Raw genomic sequence first — 22,264 nt, forward strand, 5'->3', positions numbered from 1 at the left:
TATGAAAGTGTGCTTTTAAGAGCTGAAAGTGTGCTTTTAAATGCAAAAAAATTAGCAAGGTGTCTGCTTAATGGTGACTTTCTATTACCATTATTCTGTCTATACTTGTGACTTAAAATTCCGTAGTAAGGAGGAGCTGTCCTTTTCCCTCCATTTACCTATTGATTCCATTATTTATGGATATCAGCATGGATTTATACGTATATGTTTTATTCCAAGGGTTACATTATGTTACTATTATCTATTTGCTCCCTTCAGTTGTACTGCTCCTCTTTTCTGTTGCTTTTTCAGGGTGAATTCAGAGAACTGTTTAAAACTCTGGAACCAGAAAGTTAAATGAGCATGCGTCTCTTTATATGACTGTGTCACGTGCAGTATGTTCTTCGAGTGACTGTGATGACCTGGGAAGGGGCTCATGGCCACCCGAATCCCAGGGTGTTTGTGTGTGTGTGTGTGTGTGTGTGTGTGTGTGTGTGTATGGACACACATGATTTATCATCATGGAAATGGATGCTCTTCTTCTTAACCCGGCCACTGTGATTCGTGGACCACTTTTCAGAGCATCTTCCTTCCAGACTGAATGGAATGGAGGGCTTCCCAGGGATGGCTTGGGGCTGGGAGGTCTGCTGGGGGGCTGTTTCTCTGTTTCACTGACTCTACCTTGAACATCAGAGTGCAGCCAGTTTTAAGGCTTCCCTGATTTTGGCCCAGCCAGCCCATCTCTTACCGTGATTGTAAGTACAACTCTAACAGCTAACAGATGATGTGAGGGCAGCACCATTTTCCTGAGAAATAAACCTATTTTGCCAGGACAGAAACTCCTTCTCGAAGCCTAGCCCCTGATTGAGGATAAAATGGACATACTCAATGTTTTTAAATTAAAAGAAAAATATACACTCAAACCCCCAAATTATCTTGGGTGGTGGTGATGGTAGATGGAATTGTGAGAATGAAGTATACATACTATTTTAAAGGCACTGACTTTAAATGTGAAGTCTCCTTGTTTAGAGAGATATAACATTTGTAATGCCTCCTAATTTTATGATGTCTTATAGATGGACTGCTATTTTATGGCAAAATTCAGCTAAATATAAAGGTGTAGTTTATTCAGACAATATATAAAATTTTACCAATTAGGATTATGTGTGGCTTTAAAATTTTGTTACTAAAGGAACTCTACTTTGCTGTCCAGGAAGACCTCCATCCTCTTCAGGTTTGTGGCAGTTATGAGAAGTACACTTGAGAAGGAGCAGAGGGAAAATGAGGGGAACCCCTCTCCCTACCCTCCCACAAAACCGGCTGAATGAATGTTTGCTGAGTAGAATCAGGTTTGAGGAGGACCAACGTCCGAGTTCTCAGGGATGGGAGAATCTGCTTCCTGTGATATTCGTTAATTGCCTTCATCAGAGAAATGCATTTACACTTGCATATTTGTTGATTTTTTTTATAAGATTTCCTCCTCCCCCAAATTTTGGCCACTTTTGTTCCTTCACTGAACAAATGTGTACTGATTTCCTACCACATGAAGGGAAGAATTGGTGTCGTGGGGAGCAGGGGGAGACATCAAGATTGGGGTGCCTGAATCCAACATTCTGGGATAGATTTGTATGTACCCCGGGGAGGAAGAACGAGCCCAGCTGATTCTCGGCACATCTAGCAGATGATGTCCCTCTGGTGTATCTACATCCCCAATTTAGCTCTGCCTCGTAAGTCAGAGAGACCCAGGCTGAGGAATCAGATGTTTTTGTGCTAAAAATGTTTCTTTTACCTGTGTAAATTACAATACCGAATACTTAGGTGTGTGTAAAACCTGTCAGAATTATCCTTAAATCGTCCCTTTGCTGTGCACTAAAATCACTTTTCATTGTGACCTATTTGTACACCAGGCGAACCAAGTATCTCAGCCTGGAAATGTAAATGTGTTTTTGTTTCTGCTCTGCAGGTTAGGTCAGCAGACGTCTGCAACAAATATGACTGCAAGGGTGAAGGTGACATGATTTACTTAAATCAGGCAGTTTCTCCATTAAAGCGTTGAAGCCTCAACTCATAAAGGCACTCTTTAGCAGAAGAACTCTAATGTCGCCCAGCATTTGTCATATTAGGTGATTTGAAAGGAAAGAACAATTATAAAAATGAATGTAATTCTCTGTTGAAGGGAAAAAAAAAATCCTGTTTTTGCAGCAGGGGGTGGTTAATTTCCCAAAGATAAAAACAGGTTTCGTAACAATTCTGCAGCCATCACATTCCACAACTAAAACAGGAAGAAAAGGTTCCAGCGCCAAAGCAGACAGTTGTAGGAATTAGTGGTTTAGGGCGAGGGAAGCAGGTTTTCCCTTCAGCATCAAAGGTTATTTTGTTTCCCCCTAGGAACAGCTCCATTGCTATAAACTGTCCCCAACCCCCCACCTCACCCCCGTTTCTGAGCTGCTTTCAATTAGCAGGGATTATTAAACTGGAAACATTTTAAACTGCTGCCGAAGCTGCTTTCCTGCGTGATGAGCTGAGCTAGAGGCGTCACAATAAAAGCTGATTGATTAGCAAAGGATGTACTTACAGCAACTGATGCCCAGTGTCATTCTCTGTGCATTTCACAACCTTCCCTGCCCCCGGAATTTTGCATTTTCGTTCAGAGATTAACCTTGGTTTCTCTCTCTCTCTGGCCCTTTCCTCTGCCTGGGGGCTCTCAGCTTCCATCTCTGTGGCCTGCCCTGGACCTGCTTGCTCTTTACACCCCTCCTCTCACCTGGACCCCAAAAGGGTTACCCGTAGGTGAGGGTGGGCGGGAAGATTCTCAGGTTCCTGCATTGTCAGCCTTTTTTCTTTGGTGTTTAATTGTCAGAACGTTAGAATAACAGGAGCAAATAACACATCTCTAAAGAAGACGGGCCACAGAGCACTGCTGGAGTGGGGGCAGGTGTCTGCATCCTGTTGGAGGTTTCAAAAACTGAAGGCATTTACCTTGAAGCATCACCTTTTCCTCAATCATCTTCTGTCTTCTCTTAATCTGTCTTAAATTTTCTTGTGTGAATTTTTTGTTTCTTCAATTAAGCTAACTTCTTTGATAACAGGGACTATTTGGTTAGCACCTTGCTAAGCTTTTACGTAAGTGCGTATATATGTATGTAACACATTTATGATCTAATTATTATATAATATATTATTTATTATTTTGTATGTATTATATAATACGTTTATGCATAATATGTAATTTAATATATTTATGTTTATTATTTAATTCTAGCAACGTGCTCTGAATTTGGTATAGTTGATACGCCCATTTTTACAGATGAGTAAACTGAGGCTTGGAAGTGGTTGAGGCTGACTTCAAAACAGGGCAAAGCGCTTCTTTGTTCAAAACCTGTCCCTGCTCTGAGCTTCAGATTCCTTACCTGTCACAAGAAGGGTTTGAAACAGAGCCTCTCTATTCCTTTCCAGATTGTTCGCTTTAAAAAAAACAAAACATTGATTCATTCAACACATGCTTGTTTTGTGCTTGCTTTGTGCCTAGCTTGTTCCAGGCTCTGGGGATGAACATGAACCTGTCAGACCCTCTTCCTCCTGTGGGGACAGGGCTCACGGGCTCTAATCCGGAGTGCGTTTGGCTGCTCTGGGTCTGTTAAGAAAGTGCGAGCCTTTATTCACTGCTTATGGGGAGATGCTGGGAAGAAATATGTGCCCACGCTGGGGCCGGCTGAGGGCATCTGGCAGACTCGAGTAAGTGCATCCGGTGGCATCGCTGCCCATTGCGAGGAGGGAAGTCAGGCTTCTCAGCTTGGCATAATCGCTCGAGGTGCAAAGGCTCAGCAAACCAGCCATAGCCCACGATGAGTGGACTGGAAGGAAGAGGCTGGGTCTTCTTTTTGGTCCCACAAGGGGCTGCCATCAGCCCTTCCCTAGCCTCTTGTCAGGCAGAGAGAGACTGGAGTTAAGCTGGGGTGGAGGCGGTGGGGGTGGGGGGTGGCTCCCCTGGAGGCGGGGCCTGGGGGGAGCCGTGAGGTTCACCACAGCGATTTCTGGATTATGACTCAAAGCACACAAGCAGAAGCATTTATTACCTCCAAAGTGGTGCTGGCTCGTAGTGCTGAATGGAGAGGTGAGGTATTGCAGCTGTTATCTTTTGAACTAACTGCTATTGCGTGTCCCATGACCAGCCGTGGCAGGGTTTTTGTTCCCATGAATGAATGGGCTATAAATCTGTCGGAGTTGACACTAGCAGCCGTACGAGCGGGTGTAAAGAGAAAATGTGCAGAAGAATCTCGTGGTCTTTGCTTGCCTGGAAAATGAGTTCAATAAAATGGAGGTGATCAGTGCTTATTTATAGGGCAAACTGATTCATCCAGCACTGGCCGTCAGGAGCTAACTTAGTGTTTTCTCATTTACACTCACTCTGGGTAGCACATCCTGCACCGGGGGCAGCTCGTGGAGCTGCTGCTGCGTGTAGTTGCAGCGGCGGCGGGCAGAAGAGAGGGAACCGCCTGCCTGCGGAGAAGGAGCGTTTCCCTCTCTGTTTCTACCATTCAGGAGCTGTCAGTGGGAACGGCTGAAGGGGCTTCAGGTTTTGAGGTTTTGGTAACGTGCAGGAAAACCCAAGCCGGTGCATGGTCCTTTATTTCCGTTTCAGTTTTGAGGGTGAATGACAGGAAATGGGACAAAATTAATTGCCTTTTTTTTTTCAGGGCTCTGAAACAATAAATTCCAGCCACCATAAATTTGGAGCTAGGATAAGTACTGAAAACAATTTATTGCTAATTTTTCCCTTAATTGCATTCCCTAAGAAGAAGGTTTGGTGCCCACTGGTGGAATTATTATAGAAAAATTATTCGTTAGGAAGCACAATGAACTGTAAATCAGAAGCTTACCTGAAACAGGGGCGAGTTCCCCGCAATTCATCCACACACCCCCTTCACCCCACCCCGCCACCAGGCGGTCTCCAGTGAAAGCCTCAGCAAACAGAAGACCCAGGGATAAGGCACCCCCGTCCCCTCACCCCTCCTCCGAGATGCTGCCCAGAGATTAAGTGGTTAGTTCATTAGGACACCTCACCTCCTAAAAGTGACAGCGTGAGTGAGTCACATGTGGAAAGGGAGCAGAGGGGGGGCCACAATGGAATGATCACCACGTGGCCTCCCTGCCTCATCTCATTTGTTTTGAGGTCCTCGGTTATGTCAGGTTAACTGCGGTGGAGGCGGTGGACAGCCTGACCCGGTTGGAGCGGAGAGTTGAAAGACAGTAGCATCATGTCAGAAACTGCGGAGATGAAGTCAGAATCCCTTCCGGTCTTTCTGTGGATGCCGATAACCCTGTCCCGGCATGAGCATCCTCCAAAAGCTGGGCCAGGGAGGTCTTTCCATGAGTTATCCCACCCAACCTATTGGAGGGGCATCTGTTGCCCCCTAGTTCTTTGGTGGGAAGGCTTGGCTCCGTGGGGAGGATGGAAGGTTGTCCTCCTGGACTTGCTGTCTATCCGTCTGTGCTCCCTCGGGACCAGAGGACACCCTTGGGTGGAACTCACCTGCATGGGTCAGTCTCTGGCATCTGGTGGGCCACATGGCGATAGATACGCCCGGCCAGGGATAGAGACTGGCCAGAACCTGTGCCCATCTGGGAGCTCCCGGGGCCATTTCATTAGCCGTCTGGGGAGGAGCCACTGGCTGCTGAGGGTGTTTATTATGTAACAAGCGCGTACATCCGAGAACGGAGAGCTCACCTGCATCCTTCCCTTCTGCAATGGCACCTTCCAGCTCCGGCCAGCGATGGCAGGACCCTCCCATGTCTGGTGCAGGGCTGTACTGCGGTCTAGGACAACGGGTCTGCCACTGCTGGCCGCATGAGGTGCGGAGGGAGGCCTTGAGGGAAGGTCATGGTAGCCAGCGCTCTGAGAGTCTTTCCAGGGACCAGGCAGGACGGAGAAAGTGGATACTTCAGGACAGAACGATGCAGCATATTCTCACAGTCCTCAGGAGGTAGCTGTCCAAAGTCAGTGTGCTGTGCAAGGTAAAAATTAGAAAAAAGCCTTAGAGAATGACCCCGAGTTCAGCAAAGCCTGATTTACTCCAGTGATGGACCGGATCACTGTATCCCAGTCAGTTTGGTGACCCGATCAAGCCACGAGGGCCTCAGAAGAGCTGAGACTCTGACTGAGGGACCAGCAGAGTCCACTCTCTGTTTCCAGGCCCCTCAAGATGGAGGCTCACTGCTGGCACCGTGGGCAGCAGAAGTTTCCCCACTCTGTCCTAGGACAAGTGCACATCAAGAAGTGATATGGAATTAAGCTCACACACAAACCCAGCCCACTGTAGCCAGTTTCCCAGCAGGACCACGGAGAGTTTCTCCAACATCTTACTTCCGTTTGTCCACTTTCTCCACCCGTTGCCTCCAATTCCCACTCCTTCCCGGCGGGGATCACTGAGAAGGTGCTTCCGATGGGAGCTCCAACCATGAAACCCATGGTTAAATGTGGTTGAGGTGTGACAAACAAAAGGGGTGCCTATTGCACCATCGCTGCCTCCTTTGGACGCCGGGTGGACAAGACACTGTGCTCCACGGGACACCACTTGGGAGGGCGAGGACAGCCCAGCTGAAGCTGACCCTTCCCTTGTGGACGCTCTATGGGAGCAGTCCCTGCCCTGGGGAAGCACAGCGCTTTGTCTGGGATTTGCTGGTTTGGACTAAGTGGTCGGATGGGGGGCAAATAACAAAAATAAGGAACTGAGCCCTTAGACCTTGGGTGAAGAGCGACGGAGGAGAAGGACTGATTCCTCCTGTGGGAGCCCCGCCTGGAGGGGAAACCAGAACGAGTTCACACAGAAGTCAGGTAATGACGGACAGTTTGCTGCAAGTCCTTCCGACAGCCAGTGCTGTGGCCGTTCAGCGCAGGTGAAGAACAAAAGCAAAACACTGCTTTCTGAATAGAGGAGGAATGCACACTTATTTTTGACCATTTAAAAATATAGGGATGTTTCAAGAAGAAACTAAAAATTGCCTGTAATCCTACTACCCAGAGATAAACATTGTCAATTTTTTTTTTATTTCCTCACAAGCCCATGAGCATTCAGATATATTATTTTTTCAAAATTGGGATGCTATTATATACATAGAGTTTTTATGTCTTGCTTCCCCCCTACGCCTTAACGTATTGTACACATTTCCCATGCCCTTAATGGTGTTCACAAACTTTTCCCCTTAACTTTAAGAATTCACAAAGTTGCATTTTATGGATGTACTATATCAGTTAACCATTTCCTTCTTGGTAAACATTGAGTCGTTTCTAATTTTTTGACATTACCAGTGAAGTTGTGACAAATATCCTTCAACATTAATCATGGGGTGGACCTTTGGTTTTACCTTTAGTGAGTTCTTAGAAGAGAAAGACCTGTACAGTGAGGTCCCTTTATTCTGAAAAATGTATCTCCAGGGAAGGTTGGTCCCATGGACCACGTGGGAGAGTGGCAGCCTCGCTTTCCAAATAGGAGATGGTCTTTCCAAAGCTGTCTGATGGATAAAAAGGTTTAAAGTTGGAATTTCTTTTCTGATTGGGCTGGAAAAAATTTTCATCTGTCTGTTGCATGTGTGTATTTCTTCCCCTGGGAATTGTTGCTCTTTGTCCACTTTTTTTTTTTTTCTCCTGCGGATTCTCCTCAAGAACTCTTTCAAAGGAAAGAACTCTTTGCAACAAGACATGGACTGTTCGACAGTTACCTTCTCTCTTCTGATGGGGCTGAGAACGGGGGCGCTGGCAGGTCAGGCTTTGAGCTGGGACTCAAAGAGTTGGGGGATTTTGGTAGTCGGGTATCTGGTTGGGTGAGTTGTAGGAGGTGTACCTAGGAAAACCACAATATCAGTTTGTGTTTAAGGAAATAAGTTGAGTGAACAAGGGCAAGACATTCTTGATCTTGGTCTCTGCTGAAAAGAACATGTAAACGACCACGAGCACTTCCTTATCTAAGACAGGAGGCACGCAGACAACTTGCACGGAGAGGTTCCTCCTCAAACAATAAGACTCGTTTCCCTTTGGTATTCTTCCTTGGATGGGAAAGGCAGAGAGTTCAGGAAAAAAAAAATGACAAGGCTTGGGGGCCTTTTAGTTTTTTGGTGGCTTTTCCTGTGTGTTTACCTGCACGTGGGTGTGTGAGAGCGCTGGATTCCAGCGCTCGGCCAGCTGGACATTTTATGGGAGTGCTGCCCACCCTAAACTGTGCGGGGGCAGGTCTGGTTTTAAGCACCCCCAGAGCCCCCTTTTCTGTGGTGGCTGCCTTGTATTTTTTGTGTTTGCACACAGTGGGATTGGGAGGTACTTCGCTGGCTGGTCCCGAATTTGGGCCAACTCTGGCGCCGTGGTAGACTGCTAATGATCACTGCAGCGTTTCAGAGGGTGTTGGCAAGGCGATAACGCAATTAACATCTCCCTCTTTGATAGAGAGTGAGGTGAAGACAAGCTGAGTTTTTGGAACCTGATGATCCCTGATAATTAGGGGAAACCCTTTAGGGGAATATATTGGGTTGTTTTAATAATTGCACCCAAAGGCGCATGTGGTGACTCCACTTCGAAACAATGGGCAAGGCGGATGCGTGCCCTCCGGTCCCATCCCTTTGAGGCTGGGGTGGGGCACGGCCTCTCTGTGTTTTATTTTTAGCAAATGTATGCAGCTAGTGTGGCTAGAACCACTGGTGATGTTTCAGGAAATTTATTTAAAATTCAATTTGTACGTCGTGACTTTAAGCACTACTTTTGGGGAAGTGTGTTTTGCATTATGCCATAGCAGTTCGGGATTATGGACTCTAAGGGAATATGTATAATTTTTATGCACTATGTTTATTGGCACATTTGTGTTAATAGCCAATAAGATGATATTGCCATCTTAATACCTTGCGAGTACTCTGTGACGCTGTGGCTAATGAGTGGGGGCCTCTGAGTACCTGACTGAGGGGGAGAAGGAGGCATGGGCTCGAGGGTGTGGGAAATGATGTTGGAAACCCAAACACTGGCTTGGTGGGTTGTGTCCCTGAAACGCGTAAGAGGAGACTGTAATGCAGAGGGCTTAATCAGGGGGCAGACCATCAAGGAGGCGTTGACATGCTTATACAGCAAAGCGACCTTCCTTCGGAGGGAGCAGACAATCCCAAAGATATTTAGTTCTCAATTAAATAAAGCCATGTCCTCCTGACTTCCTTCCAGCGACCCTTCTCCTCCTGGGAGCTGGGTTCTTGCTTTTTGCAGTGAATTTACGGCGGCTTCTGGACAGATAACAAGAAGTCACACAGCTGACCCTCCAGCTTTGCTCCAGCTCCTCACTGTGGATTTCCTGTGATGATTTTCTGAGGCATACCTCTCACGTTGAATTATTCATGGAAATGGCACCAAGAAACAGTGTAATGTTAGCCATATATATATATATATATATATATATATATATATATATATATTCAATGCAAACATCACATAGTGCAAACCATGTTCATTAGAAAATAAAAAAAAAGAAAAGAAAAGAAAAGAAAAACCAAAACAGGGCATAGACATTTTCTGCTTTAAATCATATGTATTGGTGATGAAGGCTCTATGTCTTTTCATAGGCAGCCAATAGAGGTTTGGGGCTTGAAATTTGACTGCAGAAGTTATCCCCTTTTTGAAGTGCCAGAGTTGAACCACAGCACTTAGGTGGTTTATAAATATTTTTTCCTACATTGTCCGGGTCCTATTGTGATTCCCTTCTGTACCAAGCGAGGAGATCTGATTGCATGAAAATGTGGAGAAGTAACATTGATTGGCAGCTTCTGTGAAATCCAGGGGAGTGGCTTCAGAGGTCCCCGTCCCTGCAAAGCCACTGCGTTCTCTCGGCCAGGACGTGGCTGACTCTGTGACTCACTGGGTCAGAGGACCTTCCGTCTGTGTCTTGCCTCTGCCTTTAGGCACTGAATTCCATGCAGGTAGCACAGCTTCATTCTTAATGATCTCCTCATTACCTACGACACAGGGCTGGCACCCAGTAGGACCTCATTAAAGATCTGTAGAATGTGGTAAGGGCTCCAGGGAGACGCCCCTGCAACCTGGAAGTCACCTTGGCTGCTCTCCCTCCTCAGGACTCCTAGAATAACCTCTCCTCAGCCCCAGCTTCCCCCTCCACCCAAATCAAGATGTATTTGCCCAGGGGCCGCCCCTTCTCCTGTGTGTTGTTGCATTGGAAAGAAAGCCGATAAGCTACTTCTGCAGATGGTGATCCCCTCCTCTCAGGGAGAATCTGCATCTTAATAAAGGAGGCTTGAGGACCAAGCTCCTTCCAGCCAAAAGGAGGAGCAGGTGATGGTGAGAATCTGGGCAGCAGATCTAGCCCTATCTGGTGATATTTCGTAAATCTTCTTACTCCCAACCCAACGCTATAAAAATGATCATCTCATTTTCACCTGGAATTTTACGGTTTTGTTTTGCCACATTTAAATCTTGAATCTGCCTCGGATTATCTTTTACATGATGGCGATAAGTAGGGTAAGAGATGCGTTTTATTTCTTCCGAATGGCCAGTCCGTGGCGACGTTATTTCTGGTCCTGCTGTGTTGTCAGGTTCCCGGCTCCCACCCTGGCGGTCACCTCTTTCTGCATTCCCCACGGAGAAGCTGATGTTAAAAGAAACAGGGGGAAGGTATAGCTCAGTGGTAGAGGGCCTGCCTAGCATGCACAAGGTCCTGGGTTCAATCCCCAGTTCCGCCATTAAAATAAATAAACCTAATTACCAACCCCCTGCCAAAAACAAACAAACAAACAAACAAAATCAACTCCTAGGAAATAATATTAGAATCTGCGTGATAAAGTAATGTCTAACCTTTAGGGGGAAGAAAGAAAGGAAGAAAGAAACAGCCCTAGTTAAGAGAATGAACTTTGGAGCCGTGAGGTCTGGGTTGAAGTTGAACCTTCACTACCAACCAGCTGTGCAGCTGTGCAGCTGCACAGCTGCACGATTTATCTGCCCTCTCTGGGCCGGGCCTTCTCATGGGGAGACAGGGCTAACACGCCACTGCCCGGATTTTGGACGCACGGGGCCCTGTACCGGCCCCGCCCAGAGTCCTCGGTGACTGTGTTGCTGGTATTACAGATCCCTTTGTGTTTTCACTCATTCGATGGAACGCCCAACCCTGGGACTTCCATCGCCATCATCCTCCACCTCATCACGTATCTTCATGACCTCGTCACCTTCTCCAAATTCGCGCCTCTTTCCCTCATTTCTGCCAATCACCCAGGCGTCCAGGGAGGAAAATAAATCTCCTGTCCCGTCCTGCCGGTCCCACCTGCCATTTCCAGTCCCTCATGGTGGCCGTGGGAGTGACCAGAAGCAGGGCTTTAGAGTCAGCCTCTCCCTGCTGCCAGTGCAGCCTTCCTTTCTCCAGCTCCAGGGCTGGGCGCTGGCTGACCCACACAAGCCCACTCCCCACCCGCGCAGGCCACCTTCATCTACCTGCTCATTTTGCCAGAATATCTTTCCACCTTCTGTGTCTGTTACATCCCAGGTCTTGGAATGTCACCTCCTGGAAGAGGCAATATTCCCTCATTTTCTTCCTTCACCTCTGACACTTTGTTTCTGCTTCTGCTGTAGCTCCCCTGATTGCCTGGACTGGGCTGCAGGTGGGGGTCCCTCCAGGTGGGGCTGGGCTCACCTCACACCTGAGCATGGTACCTGGAGCAGAGCATATTGGTTCCAAGGATAACTTCCGTGTTGGAGGGCCTGAGGATGTAGCAGAATCAAGGTTCCAACCTGGGACGGGCTCATTCAGACCCTGACCACCTCTGACTCTGTGGGCTGTCATCCTGCTGGTCACAGTGGGGGCGACAAATAAGAGTCATGCTGCTGATGATCACCCACTGAATACCGAGTGCGTATTCAGACACGGTGTGCGGCACGTTCCGTGAAGGAGCCACGTTGGTCCCCCTGGTACAGATGGGACGTTCGGGCCACAGTGCCAAGGACAGAGGAAGAGGAGGAGGGAAGGGTGTGAGGGGTGGGGATGGAGAAGCTGATACTGCAGTGGGAGTCACACCTCCCAGCAGATCCCACTTCTCACCGAGTAATTGGGCGGGGATGACTCCCCGCCCAAGTGTCGCTCCCAGGTATTTCCCAGTCTTGTTTGGCTGTGACAGGCGGAGCTCAGGGTCCAGACCTCAGATGGCCAGAAGGCGAGGTTGTAGGTGTCCCTGTCCCCATGGGCAGCTATCGTCTTGTAGACACTCCAGATTTTCCCCTTTTAAAAAATTTCCAATTTTGTAACTCTACTTAGGTGTTTTTTTTTTTTAGACCCCATAGTGTTTGCAGCAACTGTTATGGCTCTATTATGATAATACAAGAAAGTTACATTATGAAATAAATGCATTTTAAGGTTTTTCCCTGGCAACATAATGTAAGGATCATTCTGCATGTTGGTACTAAAGAATCAAAAACAGTTTAGTCAGTGGATGTGAACACTGTTTCTTGTCATCCAGTTAATGGATCTACTGTAGTATTTGTGTTCCTTCCAGCCCTGCTGCCGTACATCAATGAAAAATTATGTTTTTTTCCCTCAGTGCTACGACACCCGTCATCTTTATAGGCAACGCATTCCCCTTCAAGTCGTGTGGTGTAAAATGCCTACCATTTCTCGGCCCCTCTCCCTCCCCGTCATTTACCTGGTTCTCGGTAAGCGAGGGTCAGTGCCTTCTCTTATTAATGTTCTGTGTAATGGAAATCAGCGTGCCTGTGTGACTCATGTGGGAGCTGGGCGAACGGCGGCGACTGGTGTGCAAAGGGCAGCCAGGAAGCCTGGCTTTATTTTTTTTTTAAACCCTCTTTGTTTACTGATCTCAGCAGTCAATCACAAGCCCTCCTTGCATTGAAAGCAGGTCTGCCTGCCTCTGGAAACAGCCACCAGCTGAGGACCCATTGGCCATCGAGACCTGGTGAGCCAGGATGCCAGTCTCATTTTAAAAAGACTTATAAAGACCTGGCCTCGCCTCTCTGAATATTTTACTCCCCCCAGCCAGCAAAGTTTTCCTGGCTCCAGGATGACCTGGTGAGGCCCAGAACCTCATTCCAAGGGGAACTGGCTCTCCAAGGTCATGCTGTTTAGGGCTACGTGACAGTGGGGATCACTCTGGCCACGTGTCACCCCAGTGATCTTCTGTCCTCCTTACGGTGCTGAGATCTGTGGCCAACATCCACCCCAGGGCTGCTAACCAGACACCTGCCGGGGCCGGGCCGGTGGCTGACATCAGTGGACCGGGCTGAACCTGCCATCGGTGCCCCAGCCCACGTTGCCAGGTGGAAGTGTGACCCAAGATTGTCAGGTGTTCGTCATGTGTCTGGAAGTGGTGGCACAGATGTTAAAAAAGTTACCACCTTCTGAGTTTTAAGTGTTGGGTAAAGTGAAGAATAATTGGCGTGTGCCAGCCCAGGCTGGGCCGTAGACGTGCCGCTGCTCCCCACTTCCTGACCCCTCCCATACCTGGGACTTGCTGTGTGACCCCAGTCTTGGCTTCAGGGGAGGGAGTGGGAGTAAAACTGTTTGCCAGCTCAGTCAACCTGCCTTGAATGGGTTGTCATGGCCTTGGAGCCGTCTAGGGGTTGAGCAGTAGGAACTGCCTGAGTTGCCAAGGTAGGGGTAATCCCTGGGACAGCACTGCCACCAGGAAGGATGAGCAAGACCGCCTGGGCCCCCTCCTGCCCCTCCAGCTGCAGAGTCTGGCCCTGTGCAAACATTCGGCTAAGCGGCGGCTTCCCAGAGCCAGGCTGGGTGGGGGGCCTCGGGGGTTTTATCAGAGCCTGGATGAGCACCGGGTAAGAGAGATTTGGAGGTTCACAGTGAGGGGGGGGGTTGGGGCATCTCACCTGCCCTGGAATGCCTGACGGGGTGCTGCTGGGCCCAGGGCCTGTGGTGTGGTTTCTTGTCCTTGGTTCGACGTGATCTCCAGGCCGACTTCCCTCGCGGTATTCAGAGATCCTTAAGGGCAGAAGGCAAGGCTTTGAGCATATTTCCTTCTTGCTCAGGTCTCACCTGAGGCTCTATACCAGCAGATACTCGCTTTAAGTGGCTGCTTTTCTGGGGAGGCGTGAGCTGAGGGGCTGCTGGCATTAGAGGGAGAGACGGAGTGAGAGAGATCAGCCCTTCCTGGGTGAGCGCGCAGAGCAAGACAGGAGCTCGTTTCCAAGCTGGGGGGTGATACAGGCCCCTGGAGAGGAGGCGGGATGCATTTAAGGTCCTGGAAGATCCCATCCAGCGACATCCCATTTGATTCATGGGGCTGCAGGCAGCAAACATAACCCATTTTAAAAGCAATATCCTGCAATAGAGAGGCGGCTGCAATCTGCGGCCACAGTGGCTCCGGGCTCCCTGAGCCAGCCTCAGGGCCACCAGTGCCGCCTCTCGGGTGCCACCGAGTCCGATTCTGCTGTGCTGTCAGCTTTCTTGGAGTTGACCTGGAATGAGCGGGCCAGTGCGCTGGAACCGAGGCCGAGAGCATCCGGCTGGCGGGCTCCAGGGACAGTTGCTGCCGTCCTGGGGGCACATGTGGACCCAGGAGGGGCTAAGCTGGCATGTGTGGGCAGTGGGGGTGGCAGAGCCGTCCTCTGGGTCCACGTGAGAACCCGCATGCTGAGCCCTCAGGGTGCTCTGTCCCAGGAGAGTCCCAGTGGAGTCCCGTAGGGGGGTGACCTGTCCCCGTTCCATGGCCTCTGCTTCCAGAGCTGATGGAAGCTGCTATGTAGCCAGGATGTGCTGATGGTGTGAACCCTCAGTGGCTGATGACAGCACGGGCACCTGGCCTAGTGTCTTTCTCCGGAACACTGAGCAGCATGGCTGCGCCCTGGCTTTCCCAGTGGCAGCTCCCAGTGCAATCAGACGTGGACTCAGAGAGGGTCCCCGCGGTGGGAGGATGTAGGATGGTGCTGCCGTGGGGCCTGGAGCCCCCGCCAGGGGCTTTCCCACTCACGCGTGCCTGGAATGCTGTGGAATTCCTTGGAAACGGTCATCATCTTCCTCCCCGCACACCTTTCTCCCCTTCTGCCTGGATGTGGCATTCCTTCTTGCGAAGCCCCTCCTCTGCCTTCTGAATCGCCGTTAAGAGATATTTGGAAGCTCAGGAAGCAGGTATTTGCGGGGATCTCCCCCGACCTTCTGTGGGTCCCAGGAATTCCTGAAGAAGAGAGCCTCCCGAGCGGGGGCCTGGGGATCAGTTTTCTGCCCTTGCTGGATGGTGTGACCCCACCGCTCCCCTCCCTCGCTGCATTCTGGGATCCCTGGGGGCAGGAACCAGGGCTTGCTCTGCTCTCCTGTCACTCTGTCATTTCCTCCCCCTTCCCATCTCTTCCCATCCAAGTGCCCAGCCGCCCTCATCATCCACACTTGTCTTCCTGTCTTCCTTAGTCGGAAGCTGCTCTTCCCACGCCCCCACCCCTCTGCCCCACTGCACCGCAGACGTGCGATGTGGCCCTGAGGAGGGTCCCGTGTCCCGTGATGCTGTGGGCAGCCTCAGGGCAGGGATGAAGTTGGGGGGCAGCCCCCACACCAGGGTCGACCTCCTCCCTCCCTGCCTGGGCGGAGATTTGCTGTCCGTCCTCGGAGAATTGCATGTCGCATGCCTGGCTGGCCTAGCTGACCCCCTGGTCTATGCTTTTCCAGACTGGAACTGTCTCTCATGCCCCTAGAGGCCCTGTTCAGCTGAGCGAGGCCTCGGTCAATGCCACTTAGTGTTTCTGCCTCATCTCCCGGACGTGGGGTGAGTTGCCTTTCCTGATGAGCTTGGAGCGGGTGAGAAAGCTCACTTCTTGGTGGTTTTTCCGCTGAGGCTTCTTCAGGCCGAGGACGAGGCTTCTGAAGAGGGAAGTCCTCAGTGTTTGCAGCATGAGGCACACATAGACATCCCCTCTGCCCCCAACCACACACACACAGGCAATCAAGGCAGCCCTGCTGGGCCCAGTAGAGGGGAACAGGACTGTGGGATACTCAGGTGTAGCAGCTGCTGGCTTTGCTGGCCTGGGGCAGTGGTTGAGTCCCACCCTGGCCTTGGAGACTTCCTGACTGGGGAGTCAGGGCAGGTAGAGGTCTGCTATAGACCAGACAGTGAGCAAGTTTCTTTCCTTTAAGGTCTGCTGTTTGAAGGCTGGCTCTGCGTGATCCAAGGCAAATACTCACCTTCTCTGGGTTTCTTCAGTCCATCAGGGTGAGTAAGCTCCTGGGCACTATGGGTAGAGCAATACTGTGCACTTTGAGAAGGAATGCGAAACCCACAGTGCTGGTGGTCATCAGGGTGCCATCATTGCAGGCTCACTGCCATGGGACTGGTGTGCTTTTGTGTCCTTGTCCCACTTGATTCAGATTTATCCATCCATCTACCCCTCACCCACCTAACCATCTATCCATTCATCCATCCATCCATCCATCCATCCATCCATCCATCCATCCATCCATTGTTGATAGTGTTAGGCACTGTGTAGGGCTGCAAAAATGACTCATAATTATGGGCTTCTTTTGCCTGGCTCCCTACTCCTTCTGAATCTTGTAGGATGGATGAGACATAAAATTGATTATTTGTTACAGCCCAGGTAAAGCATGGTGATTCTCAGTGGAGGGAGAGGTCAGTTCTGGCTGGAGAGATTGGGAAAGGCTTCAGGAGATGCCATTTTAGCTGCGCCTTGAAGCCTGCTCTGGTGTGGGTGCTGTGATGATGAGGCAGGAGCGTCTGAGTGTGGTGGCGCAGAGATGGGGGTTGGTGGGTGTCTCTCTGCAGGAACTTCCTTTAGGGGAAGGGCTGGCTTTTGACCTCTTTCCACCCACTGTGCTCAGCCTCCTGTTGGTGGCTTATGGCTGTTGTTCCCGGTTCGGGTCTGTGCTCCTGGGAGGTAGACTCTACGTGGGAGAAGGTCCAGACAAGAGCAGCTTAAACACAACCACATGGGACAGTTAGAGAAAGGCCGTCTCCTCCCAGACCGGGAGAGCTGCTTCTGCGCGCAGGTGGGATTCCTCCTGCCATTAGCGTGTCTACTTCCATAGGTTACAAAGATGCAGGAACATCAACACCCAAGGGTCCCACGGAGGTTGGGAAGAGGCAGGAGGCAGCCGGAGGGCAGATCGAAGGGCTGGCCTCCTAGGACCACCCCTCCCAAGCGAGCGTTTGCGTTGGCTGGGGAAACTTTGCCCAACTTAATGAGAGCAGCAAACAGTTGTGGGGCTGAGTGATTGGTATGCATTGTTTTGTTTCTTTCATTAATTCCTGCTGCCATTCGGGATGCAGGGATGAACAATAGCAGGGGCCTGTACAGATCAATACCAGATTGCTGATAGTGCCTACCTGTTCTTGGAGCAGATTATTTGATAAATGGCGTGGTCCATACGTTTTGACAGGTGTTCGCCGTACAGCCCAGACCAAGCCGGTTTAGTGAAGCCCCATCACAGAAAGCTAGGAAAGGAGAGAGAATATTTCCTTCTTGGTATAAACCCATACAGAAATTGTTGCTTTTAAGCTATAGATAATGAATTTCTAGCAAGAAAGGGAGGAAGGGGGTCCTGGAAGGGATCTGGGCTTGAACTTCCCTGGTGCCCCAGTGCAGTCCTTCCCCCATGGGCTGCGGGTTAGCTGATAGGGGAGAGTGTGAAAGGTTTTATTTTGCAGGCAGGGCAGCCACCGACGGGGTGACTTGGTTTACAGGTGGAAGAAGATACTGTCCCCTGAGCTGTTGATGGGCCCTGGAGGGACCTCTGATGGCTGGAAGTGACTGGGAGTGAATGGAGGAGGTACCAAAGGGGCCTGGATCAACGACTGATGTGTGGACCCAGCGAGGAGGGCAGGTGACCGCCTGCAGGACCACATCTGCCTGCATCTCTGGCCCCCACACCTGGGTCCTGGGGAAGCAACACTGGAGACAGTAGCACATGGTGTGTTGGGGGATCACGGAGACCAAGGCACCTCCATGGCGTTACCGTGTTTGAACCCCTCAGCGTTCCTGCAACGTGGGGCTGAGCATCGCCCCTGCCCAAAGTGTGGTGACCTCTCAGCAGCCGGCCACCTGGGATGAGACCCGCGGAGCCTGTCTGCCTGTGCTACCTCCGAGGTGAACGGTGGACCGCAGCTGGGGGGCCAGGGATGGACTTTGCCTCCTTAGCTGCCCTGAAATTCACACCCCTCCCCCCCCGGGGGGGAACCCGGAAGCCCTGAGGAGCCATCCTTCTTGTGACGCTGAATCCTTTTCCAAGGACTTATTGCTGAATGAAAGGTAATTACATAGGCGATGGTGACCCTCGTCTCCCAGAGAATGTTGGGGAGGCCGGGACCATGATATATGAAACGTCAGGCGTTATATTTTAGACTTTGCTTTTAAAAATCTCTAACAACCTCCTAAGGAATGATTTGACATCCTTAAGTTCAACACTGGCACAAAAAAAGCTTATGGCAAAATTAACATAAATCATTAGCATTAATCATGCAGGGTTATTGATAGCCGTATGCAGGCATGTATCACAATCCTGGCCAGGGATTCGGGTCGGGCCATATTTCTTCCAGCTGTCCCGGCCAGCTTCGCCACATATGGTGGTGGAGCCGGCTTTCTTTTCTAATTTTCCTCCTCAGCTTGAGCTGTCAGAGACGCCCCCTGTCCCCATTCCCTGCTCCTCACGCTGGGCACTAACTTTATTGTCTCCTCTCCCTTTCCTCTTTCTCTTTTTTAGAAACCAGATTTCTAGTCCGGATCAGAATCCATCAACGTCTGTGGCTGTCACCTACCATGTGACTCATGGCAGCAAAATAGCTGGGTGACAATTAACAATGGATTGGCCTACATAGATCAGGTTCAGTTTGGTAGCCTTCACTTTTACTTACACATTCATCTCCAAAGCTGAGAAGCATTCCCCCGCCCCCTGCCCAGTGCCTGGATGCTGGTGTGTTCTTACCTTGCCATGGGCTCCGTCACCAGCCCAAGATGCTGGGGGCAGGGGACATTACAAATGTAGAATAAAGCAAGGAAAAAGGCTTTATTGTCATTGACAGCATTTTGAAACATGTCAGCAGGACATTTGTTACCTTTGTTGAAGAATGAGGGGGGAAATTTCATTGGTCTGACCCCACTAAAGGTCTCTCCAACCAGAATGCTGTTATGGTTGCATTAATGGGAGTATAGTGTAAAGAAGAATGGAGGTGATGGGAGAGAACTCTGTCCTACTATGCTGACCAGACCACCCTGGAAAGTATTGTGGTCAGTAAAGACTGGGACAGGTTTAGATATGCCAGGTCAAGGTTATATGAAGAGTGAATAGGAAACATTTAACTCAAACATGGAAACAACCCAACGGGCCATAATTTCTGGCTTTCCATATTTTAAGAACTTCCAGGGGAAAAGGGGACAGTGAGTTCTGAGCAGCTCTGAGGGTTGAGAACTTCAGAAAGGTAGATGTGTACCTAGAGCAAGGGAAAACTTGAGACATTTGGCATCTACCCAAAATGGTATTGCCGCCACAGGAAGAGGGAGTGAGTTCCCCATCACCAGAGGTATTCAACACAGGCTCTGTGGCCACTTGGAGGAGAGCTTGGGGAGGAAGTAAACATTAAATTAGGGGTCAGAGTAGATGACATTTAAGGTCTTTTCCACCCATGCAGAGCTTGAAATTCCATGTTTGTACCCTGATCTGAATGCTGGAGAGAGAGAAGAAACAGCACTGCAGTCGGCTTCAGTCTTTTTTCTGCCACCAGGCTGTAGTCTAAGCTGAGCTGGGCTCCTCAAGCACGTCTTTCGCCTTCCTTTTTTTGGTAAGCTTTTCACTCTCACAAAAGACTGGAGTGATCTCATAGCAGGTGATCAGATTCAGAGAGAGCTATGCCATCCCTTTATGGAGAACTTGGGTGGGGGCATTTTAACGTGTTTCCTCCTCATGTGCTCCCAGCAGAATCTCAGAGAAGCTAGTGAGCCTGGTTGATAGGGGGCATTAATGAGTGATAGATTTGGAGAGTTCAAGGCAAGGGTCATTTCCAAATAGTAAAGACTGGGACAACCTGGGATTTGAGGAACAAGAACAGAAGGCAGACACAACAAGGGGTAGGTGGTTAGTCCTGGATGGCTGTCAGCCCTTACCCCCAGCTCTTGGGAAGCCATCGGTTCCCTGTCCTTGGTACTGACACAGCTGCTTTTCTTTGCTGTTGTTACCAGCTCTTCTGGGATCCAGCCATCTTTAGGTGTTGGAGGGAGGATCAGAAGGCCCCTCTCTGGCCTCCAGGGCACAGGATTCTAGAAAGGAACTTCCACATTCCAGAAACACTCAATGCCATGAAAACCACCCAATTCTGGCTGGATTAAACAAGAGGGAAAATGTTTTGGCCTTTGTAAACAAGAAGTTCCAGGTCAGTTCTGCTTCAGGTATGGTTTGATCCTGCAGATTATAGGATATCACCAAGCACCTTCTTGATATTGGCTTCCTCATGAGCTTCCACACAGTATTACCTCCCCCTCCCAATAGTTCTAAGCCCTCATTTCATGAATGCAAATACTTCTGGTATAGAAAGATACATAATCATCAACTACTTGGCCAGAATTGGATTATTAATTCCAGTGGTCAGTGTAAAGGCCTATATTGATGGACTTGGGACAATTAATGTCTTCCTTGGAAGATGGTTCTCCACCATAACTTTCCTCATCTCAGCTTTCCTAGTGGATCTCGGCATCTCTTATTTTTCCTCTGCCATCCTTCATCCAAATGTTTGCAGAGTTCAGCCTCTGAGGCATCTTAATTTTCTCAGAGAAATTAGAGGAGACAAATGCAGTTGAGAAAGAACTGTTCTGATGCACAACCTGTGTGGGCCACCAATTTGGAAGAACCACAAGAGCCAATCTCCCACCTTCCATCAGTGATAAATCTGCAAGATGCTCTTTGGAACGGGGCTTGCCTTGTAGGAGACCAGCCATGCCTTCATTGTATATGCACAAAGGGTTCACAGACTCACAGAATCTGGGCAAACAGATCAGCAAAATTTTTTCATCTTGATCATGGGAGAGTTTGCACGGAATCTTGGTCTGTCTCTTGTAGAACTGTCCACCATTCTCCAGGGCAGCCTTGCAGAGGAACAGAATCCCTGGGAGCGGCCCCGTCCACAGGCACGACTAGGTCCCTTAATTTCATGGTTTAAAAATAAGTTAGTTGACCTCAGTATAATTCCTATATTTTAGTCATTTACGTGTCATGACTCAGTACTCATTCATTAAATATAGTGCTTTTCAAATGAGGAACAGAGATGAAAATTTTTCTTAATGACGACAAGTGATATAATTTAGTTTTATTTCTGTCGTATCGTGGTGCCCGTGAGCCTGGCCGTGGCCAAGGGTCTGCCTGTGGCGCCGCTGCGAGCTCCTCTTAGCAAAGGGGGCTCCACTGGACATGCCACTCAAGCCAGTTCCCGTCATGTGGGTCTGAGCCGACCCCCACTTTGATCCTTGGTCCTGCTGGGTTTGAGCTCTTTGGCTCCATTGAAGGATTGTCTCAATAAAGGCACACCTGCTCCAAGGTGGGAGGTGTGGCCGGGGTGAGGGAGGGAATGTGATGTGGGGAAGGGGGATGGATGCTGTTCAGAATCTAGGATTTTGTGGCCACCAGGGAACTGGGCAGAGGGCTGGAGATGAGCCTGAGCTTGAACGACACCCTCTTTTTCTCAACAGCACCTCTTCCTGGCCTGGCTGCACTGGCTTTTGTTCGCAGACTAAGTTTATCCTTCTTCAGAGTAGCCCAGTTTGGGATGCGGTGGTTTGCACTGTGCTTCCAGTGGATGCTCTCTGAATACGCTCTGAGAAAACCTCCTAGATGGACGTGGCCTTTTGTAATCCCCAGAAAATGAGGGTCTCATTTTGAAAACTGGAAAACAGCCCCCTCCCAAGAGCCAATCCAAACAACATTTCCCAAGCCTGGGACTCAGGGACACTCTGTAGTAACCAGAGGTCCTCCCCTCAGGGCTCCCCCAAGCCCCAGTCGTCCCCCTTCGTTAGTTTCTTTTGGGGTGGTTCAGTGCTGCCTCAGCGTGGTTGCTTTATTCCTCGGTAATCTGTAGGGATATTAAAACCACTACACTTGGTTGGCACAGAGCTTACAGAGAGTGGGAGGACCTGGAAGCTACACATTTGGCACTAAACTCCGAGGAGGTTTTAACTTTTAACTGACACTTTTTAAAGGGGACCACTGTTTACATTCACCGCCCTTCCAATGCGGGCAAAGGGCACGTGGCTCTGGCCCCTGAGGGCAGAGTGGCAGCAAACGCTAGTTATTACTTAACCTAAAATGTG

The 22,264-nt window shown here is 49.7% G+C and overlaps 1 long non-coding RNA gene across 1 annotated transcript in view; it reads left to right on the forward strand.

Moving 5' to 3' along the window:
• The window catches only part of LOC140698441 (uncharacterized), a 77,902-nt gene extending 56,120 nt beyond the window's left edge, over positions 1 to 21,782 (forward strand). The window contains exons 4-9 of the long non-coding RNA XR_012076228.1: positions 16,098 to 16,173; positions 17,659 to 18,223; positions 18,675 to 18,794; positions 19,600 to 19,749; positions 20,147 to 20,337; positions 21,647 to 21,782. This is a non-coding gene — a long non-coding RNA (uncharacterized lncRNA). The remainder of the gene's footprint in view (positions 1 to 16,097; positions 16,174 to 17,658; positions 18,224 to 18,674; positions 18,795 to 19,599; positions 19,750 to 20,146; positions 20,338 to 21,646) is intronic.
• The last annotated feature ends 482 nt before the right edge of the window (positions 21,783 to 22,264 follow it).

Source organism: Vicugna pacos, chromosome 9 (assembly GCF_048564905.1).
Source record: "Vicugna pacos chromosome 9, VicPac4, whole genome shotgun sequence".
In the NCBI taxonomy this organism is placed as follows: domain Eukaryota; kingdom Metazoa; phylum Chordata; class Mammalia; order Artiodactyla; family Camelidae; genus Vicugna; species Vicugna pacos.